The 14,039-nt window shown below is 38.3% G+C and overlaps 1 protein-coding gene across 23 annotated transcripts in view; it reads right to left on the bottom strand.

Moving 5' to 3' along the window:
• LOC126921458 (disks large 1 tumor suppressor protein) overlaps window positions 1-14,039 on the bottom strand; it is a 538,419-nt gene that overhangs the window by 329,595 nt on the left and 194,785 nt on the right. The window lies entirely within an intron of this gene.

Genomic DNA, 14,039 nt, shown 5'->3' with positions numbered 1-14,039 from the left:
AAATGGTTTGTCCGAGGTTAGATAAGTGGAATGGGTCGATTTTTCGTAGCAGAGGTAGAACAGCTATTCCTGATCGGTCATGTGGAATGAGCTACACCTAATCAGGCAAGGAAAATGGGAATGTATTTGGTGAACTGAGAATTTGGCTATTCCTGGAGGTACAAATAAAATGCATTTACAGAACGCGTGAAGTAATTTTATGCTTCAGAAATACTAATTGATATCGTAATTGAATATTTACCAATCAGACGCGGAATTAATGCATGTACTTCGTTACGCGTCTTTGACGTCATTGATTAAGTTTCATTTAATTATGAATGAACGTATTTGAGTGAATAACCGGAACGATTGGTTAATCTCAAATTACTGATTGAAATAGCATTTCTAGGAGAGAAAAATAAATTTATGGGAATGTTTATAGAGACGCAACATCAATTCCATATAAAAGCAAAGATTGTCCGACCGTGAATCATTTTTTCAGGAATTCTCTATTGTACGGAAACGTGATCTTTTATTTTTGTTTCACTTCTGAAAGTGCTCTCTACAATATAAAATACCGCTTCTTTCAATTCTTTGCGTACTCTTTCACGCACTGAATGCTTTGATGGTGATGTTAAAATAAATATATATATATCAGAACAAAATGCATTCGAATCTAATTAATTTGTTGTTCTTGTGATATTAAAAATAAGCGAAGAAATAGCGACAATAAGCTGATTAAAACTGTTAATTACGATTTTTCGAGCAATATCGCTTCGAGTTAAATCTTAAACTGAAACTACGAGAGCGTACACATCGATATACGGTAGTGACGAACGTAACAGCAACACTCGGGAGAAGTGTTCTAAAAGGATAGTAAAACAAGAATTAAAAGATCCATAGAATAGAAGGTAGCAATTTTAAGATAGAGAGATTTTCTACTCTAATCTTTACGATTCTCCGTTACTAACAATTAACTTTGTATGTCTCTGTGAATTTAACTGAAGATTTGTCGCGTTGAAAGAGTCAATTACAACGAAATAAAAAGTCACTGTCTCTGGGACGGATTAGTCGGAAGTGAAAATAAACGAGTAGAGAATAACAAGAAAAGAAGACAACAGAGAAAACTAATATTCAATACGAAAACACGCTAAGATAAAGTCATTAAAATTTTAAGGAAAGCTTGTAAAATGCCACGGGGAAATTCGAAAGGAAAGGTAAGAAACTAAACGCGTGCTCTATAAAAGAAAAAAGAGAAAGATTGCAGGAGGCACGCTAGCAACCACAATCACCCGTAATCTAATTCGTTCACATCCGTGTCCACCTTTGGGATTCACAAACAAAATTACATTGGAAGATGTCGCACCATAAAGCACCCTGGTTGATGGTTGTACAGCATGGTAGACGTTCTAAGTCTGATCTGACCTTTATCTTTCTTTCATTCGTCCCTTTATTGCAGCCTTTATTGCATCACGCGATATCAAAATTTCTTTCACGTCGACCCATCCGTGTCCCCTTTAAGTTTTGTTTAAGGTCAATTTGAATCGAACAGAAGGCAGCTGAGGCTTGATGGCAAATGTACATACGCGGTGAAGGCATCTTGAATGTTGAATGCGCAAGAAGAATTTCCATAAAATAAAAAATTTGAAATATAAATGGGCAATTCTTTCGAAATAAGTACACCGAGAAAAATACCACACTTTATTACCAAAAACATAATGAAGTAGGAAAGACGATAAGGTTGAAACGAAAAACAAAAAAAATATCGTGCGAAAGATAATGGAGATCCATTTTCTGCGGGCAGAAAAGAATATCACAATGCAATGGAAGCGAGCCGAGTAAATTGCACAGAAAATAGGGCATTAAAATGCAACTTTGTGTACTTTCGCGAGCCGAGACGAAGAAAGCCAACGACATTTCGGCTACTGTTCGTTAACGTCACTTTAAGAGCTACGTAACTTGCAACCGAGGCGCAAAAAGAAATCACGCAAGAGTTGCGACAATACTTTTTACGTTTCCACGATAAAATTTACGCATCCGGTCTGCCTCTGTATTTCTGTGTATGTAATTCGCGCGCACATCTGTTCGCCCGACAACTCCCGTGTAACTTCTGCGAGCCTTTCGTTGCAAACACGTCCCGCTAGAAACGTGAGAATTTAATCGTCTTCCTATTTCGATACTAGCGGGAATAAATCAGCCAGTGCCGCATAAATAAGATCCCCTGTCAACCTTACGTCGTTGATAATGCGTTATAGAGAACGTACCTGTACGACGGAAGCATGTCAGATTCATTAAATTTAGCTTGACTCCATGGCTTAATGAAGCAAAAATTCTTTTGGAGTTTAGAATTGATAACGCTGGATAGATCGAGCGAGATGAATTTCATTCGTGCTTTGTCAAACACGAATTGGAGTCGGAGTAGAAACGGCTCGCTAGCTGATCAAAGCTAGACATTAATTACTGTGACTTCAGACAGGAATAATTGTGCAGTCAAGATCGCCTATGTTTAATGATACTGAAAACTCGGTGGTTTGGAATATCCTGAATGTGAGTTTTTCCTTCTGATTATTTCAATATTCGTAATTTTTTAAAAATTTAGCTGGCGGTAAGTATATAATAATCATAAACACTGAAGTCATGAAATTTATAACTGGGCTCTATTATATTATACTACTAATGTAATAAATAGATTATTTAATTTGAGTAATATTTTAATATCGATTATGATATCGATAAATAATACCGATAATTAAAAAAGAAAGCAATAACACAAGAAAGTTATGAATTCAATTTAACTTAGTTTAACGGTATTTAATGGATTCCTCGATACGCGGACTCCTCCGGATTCCTTCTAGAATACAGAGTAGCTGCAGAACGTTCAGAGCTAGTGTACAGAAGCTCCTACTAAATTACGAAACAGTTCCTGAACACGGAACTCGAAAAGGCAACTGCGTTTGTGTTTGCATCTCAGCCAGGCGGCGAGCATAGTTGACGATTCGTCCTGTAAATCTTTTATCGGGAGATAAAGTGGAATCTCCGTTTCATAGGTAGCCAGACCCGGAATCCTTCCAAAATGTCGACCAGGATATCTCGAACGAAATTCGTCCCCTCGATTTCTTTCACTTCGTTCTGTTTCCCAGTGTTCTCTTCTTTCATCTTTCGACCTCTATCGATTCCTCGTTTATTCTGCCAACCTGTATCTTCTTTTCATTCAAACAAACTTTATCTTCCTGTTCTTTCTCTCCGCCATCTATTCAGAATTCGTCCTCTTCTTTCGATTTCCATCTGCTCCGATTATTCCAACTTCCTGCATATATCAATCCTCTTGTCAGCTTACCACCGTTTTCTTTGTATACACTGCATTCTTTATCTTCATTATTATTTACAACCTTTGTAGGGTTTCATCATACGTTATGCTTTTAAAAATATAAATCTACTTTTTCCTATCACAGACTATTCAATTCAACATTATTTATCTTTTATTGGAATTTTTCTTGGAATTCTCCATGCCTCGTAAATTTTTCTCTTCGTTCCCTATCGTTTCTCATATGATCGTCTTTTTTTCTTTCATTCGCCATCTCGTATCATCTTTATCCGCAGCACCTCTTCATTTCTATTCTTCCTTCATCCGTTATTTCCAACCCCTCTTCGCACCTTAGCAGTACTGTTTCATGGTACCTTCGATATCCTGTTTGCAGTTCATTTGAATGCATGGGTATCCCCTCGGGATCAGAGAGCCGTTCACGGGAGCGCAACACGTAGGATTCCGGAACTCAGATTTATTCCCCTAAGTACAGTCAATATTCCAGGCGCAGCAGTAGCACGAAAAGAACGTTTTTTTCTTTCTATCCTCTTCTTTCTATTCCCCAGCCTAGCTTTAAATTGATACCGTGGAATTTTAGGAAATTCCAACTCGTGAAAATTGAACTCGGCTGCTTGGCGATTTCCTTCCGACGACGTTTGACGTCTTCCGTTTCTTCCTCGAATAACGAATGAAATGGAAGAAAGGAATTGCGCGGCGTTTTATCAATTTTTCGAAATTCCTGTTGGAAATTTATTACATTCCATTCGAACACCCTCCAATTTTTCAAATTAAACACAAAATTTCCTTTTCCGTTTGAGAGAAGTATATCGAAGTATCCAAAGCAACACAGAATATTATTATTATGATATTTTGTATATTTTGGCACATGATGTACATCCTGTTCACTTTCATATGCTTTTTTCCATAAATATATAAACATTCGCTGTTTAGTAATAATTATAATCATCAAATAATAATAACTATTAAATTTCAATGAACCAACGGATCACGGAATATTATTATTATGACATTGTGTATATTTCTGTACATCACGTATACACATACTGTACATTCTTACACACTTAAATTTCCCATGTAATAATCCACTAGAGACTAGTAATAATTGTACCTCATCCAGTCATCAAATCTGAGAAGATCAAACGACCCACAGAAACCAAAAGATCACAAAAATCATATCTCATCATATAACCAACAACGCAACATTAGTTTGAATTAACGACGCTTCAGCGTCGCACAACTCGTGATGCTCGCTGGTGGCGCAGCCGCGGCGGAAGTAAAATACGCGGTTTCATAATTCTCATAGCCCATTGGAATGGCATAGGAGGAGACGAAATTCATTCAGCCGGCTCCTGGAAGTAGGCGAAGAAACGAGATGGAGGAAGGGACAGCGGTTTTCTGCACCGGGGTGGCTCTCTTTTCTTCTCGTCCATCTTCACGCTAGAACCTATTTCTTTTCATTCTCTCTGTTTTTCTTACTCGCTCTGTTTTTCTTGCTCGCTCTGTTTTTCCGTGAGCAATACGACGCAATTACCGGCAGAATGGCAAGACGTTCCCACCAGGCCCTGCAGTTTCTATAATTACTGTCCCCACCTACCATGCCAGCGTCCAGGTAATCGTTCGCGATCCTTTGTCTCGCGTTCGTCCCTTTTTTCCCGCCACTGGATTACCCATCACAACCCGGAACGAACCTTTGTCCCCTCGTGCACGCGCGGCCCACGAATTCAATTTACATTTCCAGGTTCTCTGGGGCACCGCATAGTAGAAATTTGTCACGATGACCACGGTGTTGGAACAATAGATTACGATTGAAATTATGGATACAATGGGGTGGGTGGAATCGAAAATTAAGCAAATTTCAGACATAAAATTATCATTAACCTATTAAGTATCAAGCTATGAAATAAGTCTTAAAGGTTCTTTAAATAGAAATTAGTAGAGAACGTAAATGTATTATAGTAACTGTTACCTGCGTATTAGGTACTAGGACACTTGCAGAACTTGTTAGATTATTGGATTTAAAACGTTTAAGAGCTATTATTTCGTTTGAAATTTTAGATCAAGATAAACCATGATTCTGGAATATTATATAGTACCTATGAGCACGTTGTACGTACTCTTTTATCAAGATATAGGAAATGTATGAGAATAGTAGATTATAAAAATCCGCTATATAAATCAGAGATACAAAATACAAATATTCATGATTTAGAAGAAAAATTATTTATCTATATATAATACTATAAACATTTCGATTTTCTCGACTTCGTGCGCCTAATTCAAATTCTTCATAAATGAACTGATATACATAATTTAACGCGAAGCATATTCCGCTTCACATTTTGACTCGCTAAACAAATCATCGACCACAAACATCAATGGCAATAAAGCACAAGCACGAATTCGCGCGAGCAAATCATTCACGATGACCGGCAATACATTAATATCGATCGTTCGATATTTCCAGGCCAACGACAATCGCAGATTGCACCTAAAGGGCGTGTTGCATCGATTCGTTTACAGACCGGATGTTAACACCTAGCGGAATACGAATCGATATGCCACAAGCCGCAGATCGTAAATATCTTGGAGCTGGCGCGCGCGTGCGTACGTGGACGAACACAATACCGCGTATTCGGTCATCGGAAACGGCCAGCAACAGCGAAGTTGTGGTTTTAATGCAGCCTGTAATACGAACACACGCTCGCGAGTGCTAGCGATGTTTTGCCAGAAAGTTCATATCCATTCGTCGTGTACGCAACGCGTTTCCACTTACGGTTTATCTACATTTACGTTTGCATCCGCACTTACATTCACCTGATATCTGCAACACTCGGCTGACCGACGTATTCGATTCGATGTCACGCAACACATCATTTGCAATGTTTTTCCGTTTTTAGTTTGTTTCATTCGCATATATTGAATACATATTGTAATCATGAAAAGGAATTCCAAGAATTTCTTGGATATTTCTTTCTATACTATTTCTTCTCCTCTTTTCTTAGGTTTGATAACATTGCGATGTTTGGAGAAGTTGAAACATTTTATAGCACTATTCAAATTGTATGATGAATATAATCACTTTTGAGTTTTCTCGAAAATTTGAATAAAATAGTGGTCAAACTTAAAATCAAACTGAAAATGTAGAAATAAACTATGTAGAAATTACAGGATAGTTGCTGCAAATAAACGTTTAGTAAAACAAAAAGAAGTTTAATATGATCTCAACGAATATGAATGTTTTAATGCTTTCACGATCTTTGCAAATTATGTATACTTACAAATATCTTGTATTTTTTATGTACGTTATTAGATTTGTTTCAAACCTTAATGCTAATGAAATTTCGAAATATTTGATAATGTAACTAGTTTCTACATATGTTAGAATACTTTTATGAAACCTTTATTCGTGATGATGAAACTATGAAAATCTGCAAAAATTCAATGTACTCCGAGGTCTTGGGGATCTGTGAAATGCTGTGAATATTACTGAGGATCTCTACGACTATGGTAGATAAACGAAACGTTCTTGCCTGTATCTTGTAGCCTTATCATTTTCATAACAAGAGGGGATACTGTAATCCTGAATGTTTCCATAGGGTAATACATGCAGAACTTGAATATACAGCACGAGTCACGTAAGAGTTTAATCTGAAATATTTTTGATACTATTATTAATTACATCGACAAATGTTACAGATAAATGTTGAATAGCTTTAAGAGAACCATATTCTGAGGTTGTTAGTCCTTCTGTAGATGAGCGAGTGAAGGTAATGTTAAGGTAAAATTTGTTTTCTTAAATCGAATCATATAATTTTTAATACATTCATCGATGCAGCTCATAATTCTGTATAAAACATTACTAAACTACTTATGTTGACAAATCATTAGTTTACTAGATATTTTAACTTTCATTTTATAAAATTTGTCGTATGAAAGACAAGTAAAACAAATACGAAAGTGGTGTCTTACGACTTTTGCTGTCTTTCATGCGATAACTTTTACAAAATAAAAGTAAAAGTCTATCAAAGTAAAACCTCCGCTTATCATGTTCTTTAGAAAGATGGATGACTACCGATTTTTCATGATTCAGGATTATTCCATCTGATCGTTTCGAGTACTATCGATAAAAATACTACAGATACTATCGCTCTCGAAGTTTCTCGTAGCTCTTTTCATTTGAACAAGTGCACTGAAACATTCATAACACACACACGTAGCACGCGCGCGCGCACACACACACACACACACACGCGCGCGCGCACAGATGGTGCGTATTGTGATACGTGTACAAATTCAAATGAGTATCTCTTGTATAGTCAATGCAACTTGATTTTTCACTATAGTTCACTTTATTAAAAGTTCATTTTATTTTTTTATGTGGCGTCGATTTTCTGAAGAACAGGAGCAATGAAAAACGAGGATAAAGCTATAACCGGTGGGACGAACAACGAGTGGTTCAACGTGTTCCGTGAGGCTAGAAAACCATTAAAAAAAAGCAAACTCGCGTTTGAGGAAAACGATGTGCAACGCGACCTTGATAAAAGCATCGAGCGTCGGTTTTAATGGACCATCGACCACTTTCGGTGGAATCCAAACTTTGCATCGCCTTGCGCTTGTTAATCCTGGCGTGTAACACGACGTCGCCGTTATCTAAATGATTAACGGGATGAACATCGGGTATCCCTTTTTTCATCCAACTCGCTTAATACACGACTGTTGTTCTAGTATCGTTCACGTTCTATTGATGTGGCTATAAAAGAGTTTTCTTGTCAATTATCTGCGAACACTCTTTACTTACCATGTGAACATATAGTCGTAAGAAAAAGGAAAATATAACATTCTGTTGAAAATACGAAAAACCATATCAGTTGAATTATTCAGAATCCTCCTAAAGAAAAGTTCTTAATTCAGCCATTGATAAACAGCCATAAAGTAAAGTTTTCTTGTAAACTTTTCCTTGACACGATATAATACTTCCATTTATCGAGAAAAGCTTCAGTTTTGCGACGTGAAATTCTTACGATTCAATCCATCAATAAGCGTTAGCTTTTCAATATTTGATCGAGTATAGGTTTCCGTACTGAAAACTGGGGTACGACGTCGATCCAAAGGAAAATGAATTTTCCATGCGTACTAGATTCATCTGGCTCGATGGTCAAACGTCAAGCATCTCGTTGGGTAGTAAAATGTCCGATACAAAGGGAAACCACAATTCGATTTATATCGTAGAAACTTTTACATATTCATAAACGGTGGAAACTCTACTTTCCTACGGAAATTACTTTTCCACGGGTCTTAATCGTAATAACAGCGTTTTAAATTCCGAGCAATTTCGCGTCGAATTATACAAGTAACGCGGAAAGTTATTTCATTAGCTAGGCGGTATCATGAATTTCATACATCACGCGTTATTATTTCCGTTGCTTTAATATGGCCGAGCAAATAATTTCACGCGCCGTATGAACTAGAAGTTATAGTTTTCGCCAACTTTAATAAATCTAGCGCGGCCCGGTGCCGTCCTTTCTATAGCGGCTAATCGACTACCTCGAAAAGTAGCTGCTGGTTTCGTCCTAAAGAGGGAATTTTTCCTGAAACGCGAACACGAGAACTCAACAAGGTATATATGTGATATGGAAGAAACGAACAAGAAGAGAGAACGGATCGGTCGATCGATTTCGCTTTCGTGCAAGAACGATCCTCTTTGCCCGAAGGTGTCCTCCTGATTGGTAAGAGACAAACGGAAATAAATCACCTTTAGCGTGAATCGCCGCGTCCGCTTCGGTCCGTGCTTCGTCATTGGCCTCCTTGTTGGACAAGCTAGCCACTTTATGGGGGATTAAAAGAAGAGTTTGAAACCTAATCCGACGAAAACCGTGGATAGATCGATAGAACCGACGTCTCGGACATCGTTTATCTCGAAATAAAGAGCTTCAGATAGAAGTCCCATGATAACTCTAATCTTTCTTCAGCAAATGGATCACCTAAAGATTGATCGTTGAAAAGTGAATTGGAATGAAATGTAGAGGAATGTTAATATAGTAACGTTGTACGGTTTTTATCGTTTAACTTAAAATTATCGTATGTGTGAGAGGATGTGAAGTTTCGAGCGTTTAAAACGGTCGTTCAGCTATCTGTTATTATAGCACTTAGGAACTGATAATGACAGACACTTTAAATTTTTTTGGGATTATTATTGCATTTTAGACCAGAGAGATTGACTATGTATATTGGTCATATGTACATTTTTACCAAAAATGTTAGTGCTTTACGATTAATCATATTAGATTTATAATTTCATTGTATAAATCTTTCTAATCTTACACGTAATCCATTTTCGGACAGTGCCGTAACAATTCTACGAACTTCTTAGGTGATAAAAAGACAGACTCGCGGGGCGGAAAGAACGAACACGTGAAAAATTATCCATAGGATGCTAGAGAAAGTGCAAAACATTCATTTAACGCGTTGTCACGTCGCCACAATACCATGGCATAGTGAAAAAAGATAAACCGTTATCTTTTTGATGCACGACTGAAATTCCGGTTTTCTTTCTAATCTAACTTTTCTAACGTTTTGCCTTCCTACGAATCAAGGATAATGCGTTCTATTGTTTCTGGACGTTGTCTGCGATTGATATGAAACCCGTTATGCAACTTCATATCGCTGAAATGTTTTCGTCTATTCATCCATGCGCGCGGCCCGCACCTGCACCTATTCCCACACCACTTCGTATCCTGTATTGAAAACGGAACACATGTTTCAGCCTTTTGCTTTAAAACACCAATCGACCAAACCCATTCTCTCTTCACGTCTAACTCAAATATTCGATGTTCTTCTCAACCGCTCGTTAAAAAAGTCAATATCAACCTAACCTAGTCAAACTCAACCAATTATACGTCTCCCTAAATCCAGTTTGAACATCATCTCCTGTTAATCTCCTGTGCCAAAGTTCGATAATCCTCGGAAAATGTTCCTAGAACATAGTGTTCTCGCATATCAACTCACAGATCCTCCCTTCCGATTATGCACAAGCTCGCTTCGGATTGACGAGAAATTCAGGCTCGAGTCCGCATAGATCCGCGCTGACGTGAGGTTCAAAGCCACATAAAAGGCTTTCAGCATACACGAAGCCGAGCAAAGCCACGAACTCCGGCTTACACGCCAGGCAACCGGCGCTACAAGCATGAAGGGGCACATGGGATGCGAAGGATCGACCGTCTCGATTTCTCTTTGCCAATGGAAAACGTTTGCGAACCGGTCTCGAAGAAGGATATATCGTGTTACTAGGGGAATGAGTGCCGCATGGGGACGACTTTCCAACGAGCCACGTTTATTCGCCCACGCTCTTTCAAAGAGACCGTCACCCTCCCTTCACCTCGCCAGTCGCCCGTGCTATTTTTCCGGAAAATTGGTTTGTTCGTTTTTCCTACGGATTGACACTGCGAGAGATTCGAGCGCACAGCTGCAACGTGGTTTTAATTTTAACGAGTTCAACTTTTCAGCACGGATTCGATTAAGTAGAAAGTATCGTGACAGATCAGCCATATCTTCTGCAGGGTTGATTAATATTTGTAGTACTTGATATAACTAGTTAAAATTAAAAATATTCTAATAGTTTTATCTTTCTCTTCTTTCTTTCACTTTCTCCTCCCCCTCGTTCTGCTTTTTTATTCCTTCTTTTAAATTTTGACACGTCCGTGTTTGTTACTCTCTACATGATCGAAGTCAGGACACGGATTACAAACTACCGAAAAACCGTCTCTTTTTTCGCATCATGCATGACAAAATATCACCACGGCACGATCGTAGTAGTTCAAACTATGAGTATCGCAACAAACGGTCGCTAGTTCGACGAATTTCGACGTTAACGCGTATCGCCGATGCTCGCTCGCTCGTATGGTTTTTCCTTTGTGATGTTTAAGCGCCAGATTATCGGAGTGCGTATTGGTTCAGCCAGAAGCTCGATCGATTCTACTATCGTTGCAAAACTTGCTTTTCCAACCCATATTTCCCTTTCTTTCTCTCTCTCTCTTTCTCTCTCCTTTTCACTCTGTCTGTCTCTCATAGAATCGTTCACTTGTGTTCGTAATACAATTATGATAACGAGGATGGAATAGGGCGGGTCGATGTCGCGAAGAGAAACGACAGAAACAATATCGTGAAACTGTAGCGGCGATTGGGTCCCTTTGTCGGCTATTCTGTTGCACTTATCCTGGACGAAGCTTGAAAAGGGGCTAAGTATTACAAGGAAGCCCAATTATCGTAACGACGTCGTTAAGATGAAGCGCGATGGTCGCTTCAAAGTGTTGATTCCATCGCTTCCTTCCTTTCAACGAGAACCGTTTCTACATCTACTGACCTCGTCTTTAATTCTCTTTGGCATCTTTATACTTTTCTTCCATTTCTCATTGTTTCCTCTCATTCTCGTTCTTTCTTTCATTTATCCGGTTATGTCTAATTTATTATAATTCGTATTTTCTTCGCGTCCCGTTTAATACGAAGTTCCATCTGGTTTCGAGAGTTTCATCGTATTTTCATACACGTATACGATTCTGCTTTATCGGATTTTGAGCAACGTGTCGCGATAATCATGAAAACGCTCTGAGGAAAACACGCGATTCAACTCAGTCGCTAATAAAGATCGTCTTCGCGAGTAAAACCAGCGGGCCCTACGGTCCCGTTAATTAATGCAGAGCACACTGATCTCGTCATAATTATGCAATCCGCGATAATTCTCGAAACTGAACTCGTACGTGCCGACACAATCGTGCTTCGCACAGTTCAACCACAAGCCAAGTCATCTCTGCTGTTAATCAGTTTTCGCCCCGGCCAAGATCAACTGGATCTTTAATCAACGGTTACGTATAAATAGGCACGGTCAAGCTCAACTTTTTAATCTACCACGATTTTCAACTTTTTTAATAGCTAAATATAACATTTCCGACGAATATATTTATCTTCGCCGTTAGGATAATTCCTGAGAAACTCGAGAATTACAAATAACATTTCGAAAGTTTGCATTTTCACTAAAATAATTAAAGAAGTGTTTAATATCTCGTTTGCTCGCAAAAGGATCTTATAGGTCAGTAGCTGTCGCTTAATAATGTCTTTCTTCATTTTCTCGGAACTCTTATGTTTAATAAAGACCGCTTACGCGCTCTTGTGTAAGACAGTGCACCAAAAGTATATTTTAATTACGAACTGTGCTTTAGTAAATTTAATCAATGTACTCGCGCAAAATTTTTGTATTAATCAGTTGACGATGACGAGATGGAAGAGGCTCCGTTAATTAAATTTCTTTTACGCGGTAACAACCGGATAAGAAAAGCAGATCTACGGAGTAAAGCGGGACAACGAAGTACACCGGATATTATAAACGGTCGTTAAACGCGGCACGGCGGAGGACTGTCGTTTGAATTTCGTACGTGACACGGTTTTGTACTGCGCCAGGACTTCCGGCAAATGTAATTAAAATCCCTGCGGGGAAGGTTGCGTTTGCATTTTTGCGTTACAAAGGAATTGCGATGGAGTGTTGAGAGCCGGCGCAAGTACGTAAAACTTCATTTTGCAACTCTTTGATATGGATTTAACCACGACAGTTTTATTCTGCATTCTAGTACATTTATTGCGTTTCTCGGGTCTACTAAGAATTGTGTATTATTCCAATTCTGCATGAAAATAGGAATTCAAAATATACAGTGATGGAAGAAGTATAGATATATATATATGTATAGAATGAATAGCTTCTCTTTTTAAATTCTGTATGAACTTGTAAAAAATCATGTATGTAGAAAAAGGTGTTTTTTCAAATAGTTATGTACAACTTTTACTCTGAATAGTTGTCGCAAGGAAACAAGATGTCTGTCTCTATCTGTTTCTTCTTCACTGTTTAATTTTGTATCTATTTCAAAACAGGTATACCAGGTATGTAAATATGAAAGCGGAATTTTTGTATAGAAAATACACGTTTATTGTATGAAAATGATTAAAAATATTTTATTCGAAGTAGTGCCTATCGCTAGCTATACATTTTCCCCACCTGTCTGGCAATTGGTGGATGCCAAGCCAAAAAAATTGTCGCTCTTTTGAGGCAAACCAGTCATCGAGCCATTTTCGTACATTTTCGTAAGAAGTGAAGTGCTGGTCAGAAAGTGCGTGTCCCATCGATGCAAATAAATAGTAATCGGAGGGAGCCAAGTCTGGTGAGTAAGCCGCGTGCGAAAGTATTTCCCAACTGAACGCTTCAATCGGTTCCTTGACCGGGTTCGCTGTATGTGATGGTGCATTATCATGAAGCAAAATTACTTTGTGTTGCCTTTTTTGATATTCTGGTCGTTTTTCACGCAAAGCTTGATTCAAATCGATCATTTGTTGTCGGTAGCGCTCAGTATTAACGGTTTCGCCAGGTTTTAACAGCTCATAATAGATCACACCCTTCTGATCCATGTTCTTCGTTCCTCGCGTCAAAATTGCCACTTCTGAATTTTTTAAACCACTCAAAGCACTGTGATTTACCAAGAGCATGCTCACTGTATGCTTCAACAAGCATTCGATGCGATTCTGCAGCAGTTTTCTTCAAATGGTAACAGAAAATCAATGCTGTCCGCAAATCGTAGTTTCCAGGCACAAAATTCGATATGTTCAACGCTATTACAAACTATGCTGTTGTATGAAACTTGTATTGCTCTGAGTCGAAAATGTTTGTAAGATGTCAACAAAGACTTTTGCCAATGAT

This window comes from Bombus affinis, chromosome 10 (genome assembly GCF_024516045.1).
Source record: "Bombus affinis isolate iyBomAffi1 chromosome 10, iyBomAffi1.2, whole genome shotgun sequence".
NCBI lineage: Eukaryota > Metazoa > Arthropoda > Insecta > Hymenoptera > Apidae > Bombus > Bombus affinis.
The sequence above is the reverse complement of the archived record's forward strand: the minus strand, read 5'-3'. Positions and strand labels throughout refer to the sequence as shown.